Source organism: Fukomys damarensis, unplaced genomic scaffold (assembly GCF_012274545.1).
Source record: "Fukomys damarensis isolate Sample0158 unplaced genomic scaffold, DMR_v1.0_HiC HiC_scaffold_73698, whole genome shotgun sequence".
Lineage (NCBI taxonomy): Eukaryota > Metazoa > Chordata > Mammalia > Rodentia > Bathyergidae > Fukomys > Fukomys damarensis.
In genome coordinates, this window is record NW_022974610.1 from 1 (window position 1) to 12265 (window position 12265).

Below are 12265 nucleotides of genomic sequence, written 5' to 3' on the forward strand. Positions count from 1 at the left end.
CTCAGATGCATGACTGTTTCACTTGGGACAAATGACTGTTCATGTTGGGCCCTACAACCACTCTTAGGGGAAGCAGGGCCACCTGAGAAAAACAAGGCTACCTGTGGGCTGGGTCCCACACTTGACCAAAAGTGTCCTGCTCACTTTGGTTATAGGACCTGCTGAACGATCTTCTCAAAAGATGGAGCTGCAATAAAGCCCAGCCCATGGCTGGGTCCCCCTTACACCTATGCATCAAAGAAGCATCCAAGTAGCAGCACAGTCCTATTTTCCTCCCATTCCACCCATAGACAACACTTCCAAAAAGTTAGTGCTGATGTGTACTGTGAAGTCACTGCAACGTGCAGGATAGGGGAGCATACCTGGGACAACTGAAGGAATCTCAAACACAATTAGATCCTAGAGTGAGTCCAACACTTTCTTTTCTTGGAATGCCATTTTCCACTGTGCTTGCATAACACGTTGGAGAAGGATGCAGCACAGGATTGCCAATTTGGCTAAGTCCAACTATCATTTAAACTGTGGTATCTGATGCCTGTCTTCCTCTGTCTAATGGACAGGCAGGAAATAGGAGACAAGGGAGGTGATGTATAAAACTGTGCAAAGCCATGTAAGGAAAAAGCAAGAAAATGAGGATGCTGGATGTGAATAGGAGGTAGCATGGGCAATAGGGACTTGTGGATGTGAGGAAAAAAATGAGAGTTCAATGGGCACCTGTTCTTGCAGTGGCTGAGTGGGCACAAGGTACTCCACAGTGGGCATGTAGGAGCGAACAAAATGCTTTCACGTAGCAAAAGGACTGGGAATTTAGAAGAGAGACCGAGGAATGGAGGGAGCCCACAGTCTGAGCTTGATGGCTAGGGAAAAAGTAGGCAACCAGGAGGGGGAATCTCTGAGAAGTGGGAGGCAAGAAAAGGAGTACTCTTTCAGAAACTGTAGAAAACTCTAGCCAAGTTACTGGACATTAAGAAGCACAAGACTCTGTGAAGGACTGCAAGAGGGCCTAAGGAAGAGTATTTTTTTCCAGAGCGAAAGAAAAACCAGGCAGACAAGGCATAGTCTCCTAGGAAGCCAGTTATGCCATCTTTGGAGTGTGAACCCAAGAATTTGAGGGAAGAAAAGTGTTCACTGTGCCACTGTGGAGACTGAGGAGGCTGATTCAGGACACAGAACTTCTTACTTCGAGGTATGGCTTGAAATTCTGGAGATGGAGTGTGATGACAGTCGTATGGTCCTTTGAAATACCTAGGTAAAACTGTGCTGTAACTGAAAACCACAGACAAATGAACGCTGGCTGCTACTGCTACTCAATCTCTCTTAAAATGATATGAAAATGTGAAAGACAGAGTGTCGACCTCACCTGCTGGCTGACTTCTGGGATCTGTTCAGGAAGGTGGTTGAGGCCCTCTACCCCAGGCCAACAGGACTGAGAGTCAAAATTCCTCAGTGTCCTCAGCACCTCCTCATACTTGCATCGTTGACCAGGAGCCAGGAGACAGGCTTAAATGGATGGGCGTAAGACTCAGGCCTTAGCTTTGTGCTGCTGTCTCCATGGTTCCCACTATGAACCCTCCCCCAACCCCATGACCACTCATCTCAGCTGCCAACTCTGCAGCATTATCACAGCCTACTTCTGGGTTGGCACGGGCCCACATTGTGCACTCTCACTCTCTGCCAGTCTCCGGTAATATTGTATTGAGAAATGGGCTATTGAAATCCACCTCCACGACTCTGATCCCACACCTCTCATTTCAATTTTCCTCCCTCACATATCCAGGTCACAACCTGCTCCATGGGAGATCTACAGAGCAGCACAATTTTCACAAAACCACGGCCCTGGCTCAAAGACAGGATGAGCAGATGAAACACCCAAATGCTTGAGTTTCCCTTATGAAAGTCCCCTGAATCTCAGCACCCTAGGACCTTTTGCTGTTTAACTCAGGGCAAAAGGCCCTTCTCCTTGGGGCTCAAACCACTCTTCTTGGAGGAAGGGCCACATTACGAAGGCAGGGCATTGTGACGGCTGGTTCCTCCACCTGGGAGAATGTGGCCTGCTCAGCTGAGGTGGGCCAGGATCTGGACCAGGACTTTGGGAACAGACAGAGCTGCCCAAAAGATCAAAGGGCCTGGCTGGGTTGGCCATAATTCAGCATGTCTCAGAGGATCCCAAATCCCAGCATAGGCCTACTTCCAAGTCTTTGCAGAAAGAAGAAGCCTATCCAAGAAATAAGGAGAGATGCATCCTGAAAGTCCAGAACAAAGTACAGGCCAGGACATAGCAACAGCAGTAGTTGAATTCACCTCATAAACAATTATGTCATGGACTGAACCACAATGTTCTAGTCTTGAAATGCTGTGGAACAGAACACTTCCAAAGCATGTTGCAGAATGATGAGATGCACAATCCCCAAGGTGGTTGAGGACAAAGGTCAAATCCATGTCATTTGAGTGTTGAAATCACACACGTTCCCAAAAGAGAGAAGATTGGACAACTGGGAGTGGAACCGAAGTAGTCAGGGCAGCCATGAAAGAGGGAAATAGAGACATGTGGGAGGATGAGGTGACTAAAAGGCAGCCAGGGCTATAAGGTCTCTAAGATTGTGAAGAAAGCCAGATCGTCAGATGGGAACCTGGTCCTCCAGTGGCTGTGTTTTTACAGTGTCCTCAGCAGTTGCCTCTTAGGAAAGAACAGGAGGCTCTAATGTGTTCAAGGGGCTGGAAACCTGGGAGCGCGATAAGTGAAATGGAGTTAGGCCGAAATGCTGCCAAGTAGGCTAGGGGAAAAAGGGAAACCAGGAAGGGGCAGTCCACAAGATGAAGAAGGGTGGAAAGAAGTTGTGTAGCAGAGCCTCAGAAGAACTGAACCAACATTAAGAAGGCACAGGCCTGGGATAACTGCTGCAACTGGGACAAAGGAAGCCATCTTTCCATAGAGTGAGGGACATCACACAGTCAAGGAACCGTCCTGTATGCTGCCCTGCCTGGGGACATTAGATGGAGAACACAAGCAACAGACAGGACTAAAGTGTTCACAGTGCCAGGGAACGGGAAGAAGCCTCAGCTTGCCATTCCAGGCTACAGAGGTTCAAATGTGACAGGGAGCTGAGAAAGACTGGTGATGAATGGTGATGAGCATAGCAAAGAGAAAAGAACACTCTACATAAAGCTGAGTTGTACCGGAAAACTGGTGAGAGAGGTACACTTAATGTCACTGAGAATTTCTTTCCAGAAATAGAAGACCTCCACATAAAACATGGTATGCCATCCACCCTCAGTACACAGGAGTGAGAGATTCAAATTCTCACTGTGTCCTCAGGGCTTCCTCTCTCATGCATGTTTGCACAGGAACCAGAACATCTGCCCAAATGGTGAGACTGAATATCGGGGCCAAGCCTTTCTGCTGCAGTCTCCATGGTTACCACAATCCAGTGCTTACTGGCAACCATGGGAAACGAACCGAGCTGCCAACTTACTGGCATTATGAGAACTGTCATGTACCTGACCCTCACAGTGCACTTTGATACTCTACCAGCCTCAGAGAAAACTGAATTTATATCTCACCCTTCCAAATTTGCCTCATCGACTGTAATCATAGGCCTCTCAATATATGCTCCATATGTATTTTCTCCCACAAAATTTCAGTCACATCCACATCAGGAGGACATCGAGATGGCAAGATCAATTTAACAGAAGAATGGCCTTGGCTCAATGGGTGGATTAAAAAGAAGTAACATAGACTGTCTGGGCAATCACTGTGATATGTGTCTGAATATCATATCCTAAAAAGTGAAACATATATGTCAGACATGTGTAAATACCGAATAGTTTCTCTGGTGTGAAGAAACTATAAAAGTGGGTATGATCCTAATGAAATCAATGACAATATGAAATAGAAAGAAAAGGTCTTCAGGTGGAGAGGAGGGGGAAGTGTAGGCGAAAGGTAATAAGGGGAAGGAAAATAAACTATAAAAGTGGATAAGATCCTAATGAAATCAATGGCAATATGAAATAGGAAGAAAAGGTCTTCAGGTGGAGAGGAGGGGGAAGTGTAGGCGAAAGGTAATAAAGGGAAGGAAAAAATAGGAGAAAATGAGAAAAAAGAAATAAAAAAAATGTAAATAAGGAGGATGGTAGAGAGTGAAGTGAGGGCAGGGACACGGGGAAAAAATGAGAACCAACACGAGACATGTAAAGGTACGACATGCCCACAATGAATGTAACAGTACATGACAGGTAAAATGCACCAATAAACTCCATGAAAAAAAATTCCAAGAACACCAACATGCTAAGACACGTGGCTGTTTCCTTGGGCAAGTGACCATTCAGGTTGGGACCAACAATCACCCACTGGGGAAGCAGGGCCACCTGAGGAAGACAAGGCTACCTGTGGGGTGGGTCCCTCACATGGGAAATAGTGTCCTGCTCAGGTTGGTTACAGGACTTGCGGACGGACCTTCTCCAAAGTTGGAGCTTCAATAAAGCCCAATGGCCTTGGTTGCATCTCACTTATGCCTTCACATCACACAAGCCTCCAACTAGGAGCACAGTCCTATTTTCTAGATTCCAACTAGGAGCACAGTCCTATTTTCTAGCCATGGCACAAGAACACAACCTTCACACAAGTGACTGGTGGTGTGTTCCGAGATTTCACTACACATTCCAGGGCAGGGGAGCACACCTGGAACAACTGAAGGCATCTCAAACACAATTAGATCCCAGGCTGAGCCCAAAACGTTCTTTCCTACACTGTCATTTAAACTGCTCTTCCAAAACACGTTGAAGAACGGTGAGGCACAGGATTCCCAATTTGGCCAATTCCACCTTTCATTTCAACATTGGTACTTGATGCATGTCATCTTCTGTGGAATGGTCAGCCAGGAAATGGGAGGCATGGGAGGTAAAATATAGTATTGTGGATTGCCATGTAAGGAAGAAACAGGAAAATGGGGACAGCGGATGTGAAAAGGAGGAAGCCAGGGCAATAGGGACTTGTGGATGTGAGGAAACAATGAGAGTTTCATGCGCACCTGTTTCTCAGGTGGCTAACAGAGCACAAGGGCCATCACAGTGCGATTGCAGGAGGGAATACAATGCTGTCACTTAAGAAAGAGACTGGGAATTTGAAAAACAGATCCAAGGACTGAACGGAGCCCACAGTGTGAGTGTCGTGACAAGGGGAAATATAGGGACCCAGGAAGGGGCATCCCTGACAAGTGGGAGGGAAGAAAATGTGCACTGTTTCTAAAACTACAGAAAAGTCTACCAAAGATATTGGTCCATAGCCAGTATTGCACAGTGTCACCGGCTGAAACAGGGCCTGAGAAGGAATATTTTTCTCCAGAGTGAAGGACACCCTAGGAAGACAAGGACTGGTCCCATAGGTTGCCATTCCTGCCATCTTTGGATTGTCAACAACAGAAACCATTGGGATCAAAATTTTCCCAGTCTCACTAAGGAGACTCCCGAGGCTCTTTTAGATCACAGATCTGCCCCTTTAGAAGGAGGGCCACAAAGCCTGGAGATGGAGGGTGATGACAGTCCGATAATCCTGTGAATTAGCTCAGTGAAACTGTGCTGGAATGGAAAACCGCAGACAAAGCCACATTGGTTGAGACTGTGACTGGATCTCTCTTGAAACGATAAAAAAAGTGCAAGGCAGAGTGTCCACTCACCTGCTGGCTGACTTCTGGGATCTGTTCAGGAGGGTTGTTGAGGCCCTGTACCCCAAGACACGAGGACTGAGAGTCACAATTCCTCAGTGTCCTCAGAAACTCCTCTCACTTGCATCTTTCAACAGGAGCCAGAATACAGGCCTAAATGGATGGGAATGAGAATGAGCGTTCTACTGCTGTCTCTATCTTTCTCAATAGTCTCCAAGGTTACCACAATCCACCTCTCCCCGGGAACCATGGATATGATCTGATCTGCCAACTTCCTGGCATTATGACAGCTGAGCACTGTCATGGACCTGACCCTCACAGTGCACTTTGATTCTCTGCCAGCCTCTGAGAAAATTGAATTTATTTCTCAGCCTTCCGATTTTGCCTCATTGACTGTAATCTTAGGCCTCTCAAAATATGCTCAATGTGTATTTACTCCCTCAAAATTTCAGGTGCATCCACCTCAGGAGGACAGCGAGATGGGAAGCCCAATTTAATAGAAGAATGGCCTTGGCTCAATGGGTGGATTTAACACAAGTAACATAGACTGCCTGGGCTATCACTGCTATATGTGTCTGAATATGATATCCTCAAAAGGGAAACAAATAAGTCAAACATGTGTAAATACCGAATAGTTTCTCTGGTGTGAATAAACTATAATAGTGCATAAGATCCTAATGAAATCTTTGACAATGTGAAATAGGAAGAAAAGGTCTTCAGGTGTAGGAGAGGGGGAAGTGTAGGCGAAAGGTAATAAGGGGAAGGAAAAAATAGGAGGAAATGAGAAAATGGAAATTAAAAAAAACTGTAAATAAGGAGGGTTGTAGAGAGTGAAGGGACAGAAAGGACATGGGTCAAAAAGTAAAAGCAAACCTGACATGTAAAGTTACGAGATGCCAACAATGAATGTACCTGTACATTATACCTAAAGTGCACTGATAAAATCGATGAAAAAAAAATTCCCAGAACACCAACATGCAAACGCATGTGGCTGTTGCTCTTGGGCAAGTGACCATTCAGGTTGGGACCTACAACCACCTATTGGGGCAGCAGGGCCACCTGAGGAAGACAAGGCTACCTCTGGGGTGGGTCACTCACGCGGGAAATAGTGTCCTGCTCAGTTTGGTTACAGAACTTGCGGACGGACCTCCTCCAAAGTTGGAGCTTCAATAAAGCCCAATGGCCGCGGCTGCATCTCGCTTATGCCTTCACATCGCACAAGCCTCCAACTAACAGCACAGTCCTATTTTCTAGCCATGGCACAAGAACACAACCCTCAGACAAGTGCCTGGACATGTGTATCGAGATTTCACTACACACTCCAGGGCAGAGGAACACACCTGGAACAACTGAAGGCATCTCAAACACAATTAGATCCCAGGCAGATCCCAACACGTTCTTTCCTTCCACTGCCATTTAAACTGCGTTTTCCAAAACACGTGGAAGAACGATGAGGCACAGGATTCCCAATTTGGCTAAATCCACCATTCATTTCAACATTGGTAATTGATGGTTGTCATCTTCTGTGGAATGGCCAGCCATGAAATGGGAGGCATGGGAGGTGAAGTATAGTACTGTGGAATGCCATGTAAGGAAGAAGCAGGAAAATGAGGAGAGGGGATGTGAAAAGGAGGCAGCCAGGGTCATAGGGACTTGTGGATGTGAGGAAAGAATGAGAGTTTCTTGGGCACCTGTTCCCGCAGTGGCTGAGTGGGCACACGGGCCACCACAGTGGGATTGCAAGAGTGAATACCATGCTGTCACTTAGGAAACATCTGGGGAATTTGGAAGAGAGATCTAAGGAATGGACAGAGCCCACAGTGTGAGCTTCGTGACTAGGGGAAATATAGGTACCCAGGAAGGGGCATCCCTGAGAAGTGGGAGGGAGGAAAAGGAGCACTGTTTCAGAGACTATAGAAAAAGTCTACCCAAGATATTGAACCGTAGGAAGCATTGGCCGGTGTCACGGGCTTAAACAGGGACTGAGAAGGAACATTTTTCTCCAGAGTGAAGGACACCCTGGGCAGACAAGGACTGGTCCCATAGGATGCCATTCCTGCCATCTTTGGATTGTCAACAACAGAAACTATTGGGATCAAAATTTTCCCAGTGTCACTAAGGATACTTGCGAGGGTCTTTGAGGTCACAGAGTTGCCTCTTTAGAAGGGGGGCCAGAAAGTTTGGAGATGGAGTGTGATGACAGTCCGATAATCCTGTGAACTAGTTCAGTCAAACTGAGCTGTAATTGAAAACCGTGCACAAAGTCACATTGGCTGCTACTGTGACTGGATGTTTCTTGAAATGATACAAAAAGTGAAAGGCAGAGTGTTCACTCACGTGCTGGCTGACTTCTGGGATCTGTTCAGGAAGGTCGTTGAGGCTCTGTACCCCAGGCCACCAGAAATGAGAGTCAAAATTCCTCAGTGTCCTCAGAAAATCCTCTCACTTGCATCATTCAACAAGAGCCAGAAGACAGGCCTAAATGGAAGGGAATGAGACTGAGGCGTTAGCCTTCTACTGCTGTCTCCATGGTTCCCATTAGTCTCCATGGTTACCACAATCCAGCTCTCCCCGGGAACCATGGAAATGATCCAACCTGCCAACTGCCTGAAATTATGACAGCTGAGCACTGTCGTGGATCTGACACTCACAGTGCACTTTGATACTCTACCAGCCTCTGAGAAAACAGAATTTATATCTCAGGCTTCCAAATTTGCCTCATTGACTGTAATCTTAGGCCTCTCAAGATATGCTCAATGTGTATTTACTCCCTCAAAATTTCAGGCGCATCCATCTCAGGAGGACAGCGAGATGGGAAGCCCAATTTAACAGAAGAATGGCCTTGGCTCAATGGGTGGATTTAACACAAGTAACATAGACTGCCTGGGCTATCACTGCTATATGTGTCTGAATATGATATCCTCAAAAGGGAAACAAATAAGTCAAACATGTGTAAAGACTGAATAGTTTCTCTGGTGTGAATAAACTACAATAGTGCATTAGATGCTGATGAAATCAATGACAATGTCAAATAGGAAGAATCTGGCTTCAGGTGTAGGGGAGGGGGAAGTGGAGGCAAATGGTAATAAGGGGAAGAAAAAAATAGGAGAAAATGAGAAAATGGTAATTAAAAACTTTTAAATAAGGAGGGTAGTAGAGAGTGAAGGGATAGAAGGGACACGGGTCAAAAAGGAAAACCAAGACCTGACATGTAAAGTTACGAGATGCCAACAATGAATGTCACTGTACATTATACCTAAAATGCACCAATAACCACGATGAAATAAAAATTCCCAGAACACCCACATGAGAAGACATGTGGATGTTTCTCTTGGGCAAGTGACTATTCAGGTTGGGACGTACAACCACCCACTAGGGAAGCAGGGCCACCTGAGCAAGACAAGGCTACCTGTGGGGTGGGTCCCTCACGTGGGAAATAGTGTTCTGCTCAGGTTGGTTACAGAACTTGCAGACGGACCTTCTCCAAAGTTGGAGCTTCAATAAAGCTCAATGGCTCCGGCTGCATCTTGCTTATGCCTTCACATCACACAAGCCTGCAACTAGCAGCACAGTCCTATTTTCTAGCCATGGCACAAAGACCACAACCCTCACACAAGTGACTGGAGTTGTGTTCCGAGATTTCACTGCACATTCCAGGACAGGGGAGCACACCTGGAAGAACTGAAGGCATCTCCAACACAATGAGATCCCAGGCTGAGCCCAACATGATCTTTCCTTACACAGCCCAAGTTTACACAGGTGTGAGTTTCATACATAAAACTATCATAATGGTTCTGAATTTAGGGCACACCCACTCCCAGAAACAATACTGCAGAGGTCTGGAGAGTCATGGAACAATAGGTACTGAGCCGGAACTTGCCACAGCCATGAGCCAGGGCCATGAAGTTAGTTGGAGAGCCTTGCATTGAACCTCCCCTCCTCCCCGAATCAATGATTTGAATCATTGGGATCTACATAAAATGGCCGACATGTCCCACTCCTAACTACTGCAGCCATGAGCAACTTGAGGAGCTCCTCGTCACAGTGTGAGACTGCCAGGCCCCTGGATTTCGAGCACAGGATAGTTGAGGTACATTTTGCCACTATGAAACCTGCACTCACATGGCTGTTATCCAGTGTAACATTCTGTGCATCTTGGATGCATTGTGAGAACCACCTGGTGTCGTTCTCCTTGCAGAGCGATGTTGAGCTGCCGGCTGGTATGATATAAGGTCACTGTCAGGCTAGGGTCCATCAGGGAGAGTCTGGACAAACAACAGTCAGGCCTGGCACTCCTGCTCTCCACAGCCTGCATACAGACCTCTGAAAAGGAATGCTTATAGAATCACAGAGAAAACATCACTCGGGACAGAACTCCGTTGAAAAGTGAGCAGGGCATTGCCATTCATTGAGACCCCCAGGGACTCAGTAGGCAAAACGCCCCCAGGTGACCCACGGGTTTCTGATATCTCAGTCTTCCTTCACCCTCCCTGCCTCCCTCAAAAGCCCTAGCATGATTGAGGACCTCATGGAGCCCTCGCTCATACCATTGTGGGTGAAGCACTACAGTCTCTAGCCAGCCAGCTGAGAGATGACCCACAGGACATCCATGGATGCCTCCTGCCGAACTTTTGGGTGTCACTGATGCTGCCATGGGCTCAAACGAACCCCAGCTTGAGGCCAACCACCTGCAATGGGATGGTCCATGAGTTCATCACCCTGCCGTCCCTTCAGATTACAACTGGTGGGGAAATGAGCAGGGACTAGCCGTGCAGTCCACCCACCTTGCCACAGATAGCAAATAACACACCAAGATCCAGGACAGAGTCTATCAGTGAGCCTGAATTCCCCCTCTTTTGACTTGCATAGAACACGGAGAACCTGTGAAGAGCACTGGGAGCCCTCACTCCTACTGTATGGCATTCACCAGACCTTCAGTCCATTTTTAGGTCCAGGCTGAACTTGCCCTTCCTAGTTTCAAGTAAGTGGACTGCTCAAGGTGTGGTCAGCAATGCCGTCCAAAAGTCATCACTCTGCCAGCTATGCAGCAAGCAGTCTTCTGAGGACTTGTAGGCCAACTGTGCTCTTGCCTTGGTCCTAGGCGCCACCTGGTGGATGATTTAAGGATCATTGGCATGGAAAAGTGCTGGCCTCAAGGACAAGTCACACAGAGGTCTGTCAAAGTAGTGGTCAGCACACAGCAAGTCTATACCCTCCATGCAACTGCTGCACAAGGGTACAAAGCGGACCACTGGGATACACAGTAAACGCACCCTGGTCCCTACCTGCTCCCGGTGAACACAAGGCCAGGGCCTAGGAAGGAAATAAGAAGGCCCTTGGCTGAGACATTAAATGGCAGAAGGTTGGAGTGTCCAATCAAGATGCAGTGAGCCTGCATGCCATCTTAGCTGTCTCTCACAGAATGACTATAACCACTGAACAGCTGCGAGAGTTGTGACTCATACCTTTCTGCATGTCATAAACTTTGGGCACTACTTAGCTAGCCAGTGAGACAGCCCTCACGACTGTCTGCTCGGTGGATATGGTGAGGGTTTATTGCCCACAACAGGGAGACTGTCCTCAAGCCAGAGGAAAAGCATCCTGCTTGAGAAGATCAGTGAGACACACCACAAGTTTACACAGGTGTGACTTTCATCCATAAAACTTTCAGATTGGTTCTGCATTCAGGGCACACCCACTCCCAGAAACAATACTGCAGAGGTCTGCAGAATCATGGAATAATACGCTCTGAGCTGCAACTTGCCACAGCCATGAGCCAGGGCCACGAAGGTCATTGGAGAGCCTTGCATTGAACCTCCCCTCCTCCCTGAACCAAAGATTAGAAGCATTGGGTTCTATCTAGAATGGCAGACATGTCCCACTGCTAACGAACTGCAGGCATGAACAACTTGAGGAGCTCCTCCTCACAGTGTGAGATGGCCAGGTCCCTGGATTTCGAGCACAGGACAGTTGAGGTACATTTGGCCACTATGAAACATGCACTCACATGGCTGGCATCCAGTATAACATTCAGTTCCTCTTCGACGCATTGTGCGAACCACCTGGAGTCATTCTCCTTGCAGAGTGAAGTTGAGCTGCAGGCTGGCATGATGTGAGGTCACTGTCAGGCTAGGCTCCATCAGGGAGAATCTGTACGAACAATGGTCAGGCCGGGCACTCCTGCTCTCCACAGCCTACATACAGCCCTCTGAAAAGGAATGGTTATAGAATCAGAGAGACAACATCGCTCAGGACAAAACCCAGTTGAAAAGTGAGCAAGGCATTGCCATTCATTGAGACCCCCAGGGACTCAGTAGGCAAAAGGCCCCCAGGTGACTCACGGGTTTCTGCTATCTCAGTCTTCCTTCACCCTTCCTGCCTCTGTCAAAAGCCCTAGCATGCTTCAGGAGCTCATGGAACCCTTGCTCATACCATTGTGCGTGAAGCACTACAGCCTCTAGCCAGCCAGCCGAGAGATGAGCCGCAGGACATCCATGGTTGCCTCCTGCCGACCTTTTTTGTTTCACTGATGCTGCGATGGGCTCAAACGAACCCCAGCTTGAGGCCAACCACCTGAAATGGAATGGTTCATCAGTTCATCAGCC

The 12265-nt window shown here is 47.5% G+C and overlaps 1 long non-coding RNA gene across 1 annotated transcript; it reads right to left on the reverse strand.

Annotated features, from left to right (window-relative positions):
* Positions 1-5680: 5680 nt before the first annotated feature.
* Positions 5681-11816, reverse strand: LOC117284999. The gene is made up of 3 exons (XR_004516002.1): positions 11668-11816; positions 7998-8138; positions 5681-5813 (listed from the first exon to the last, which is right to left on the reverse strand). It is a non-coding gene; the product is annotated as an uncharacterized LOC117284999 (long non-coding RNA).
* Positions 11817-12265: the final 449 nt, after the last annotated feature.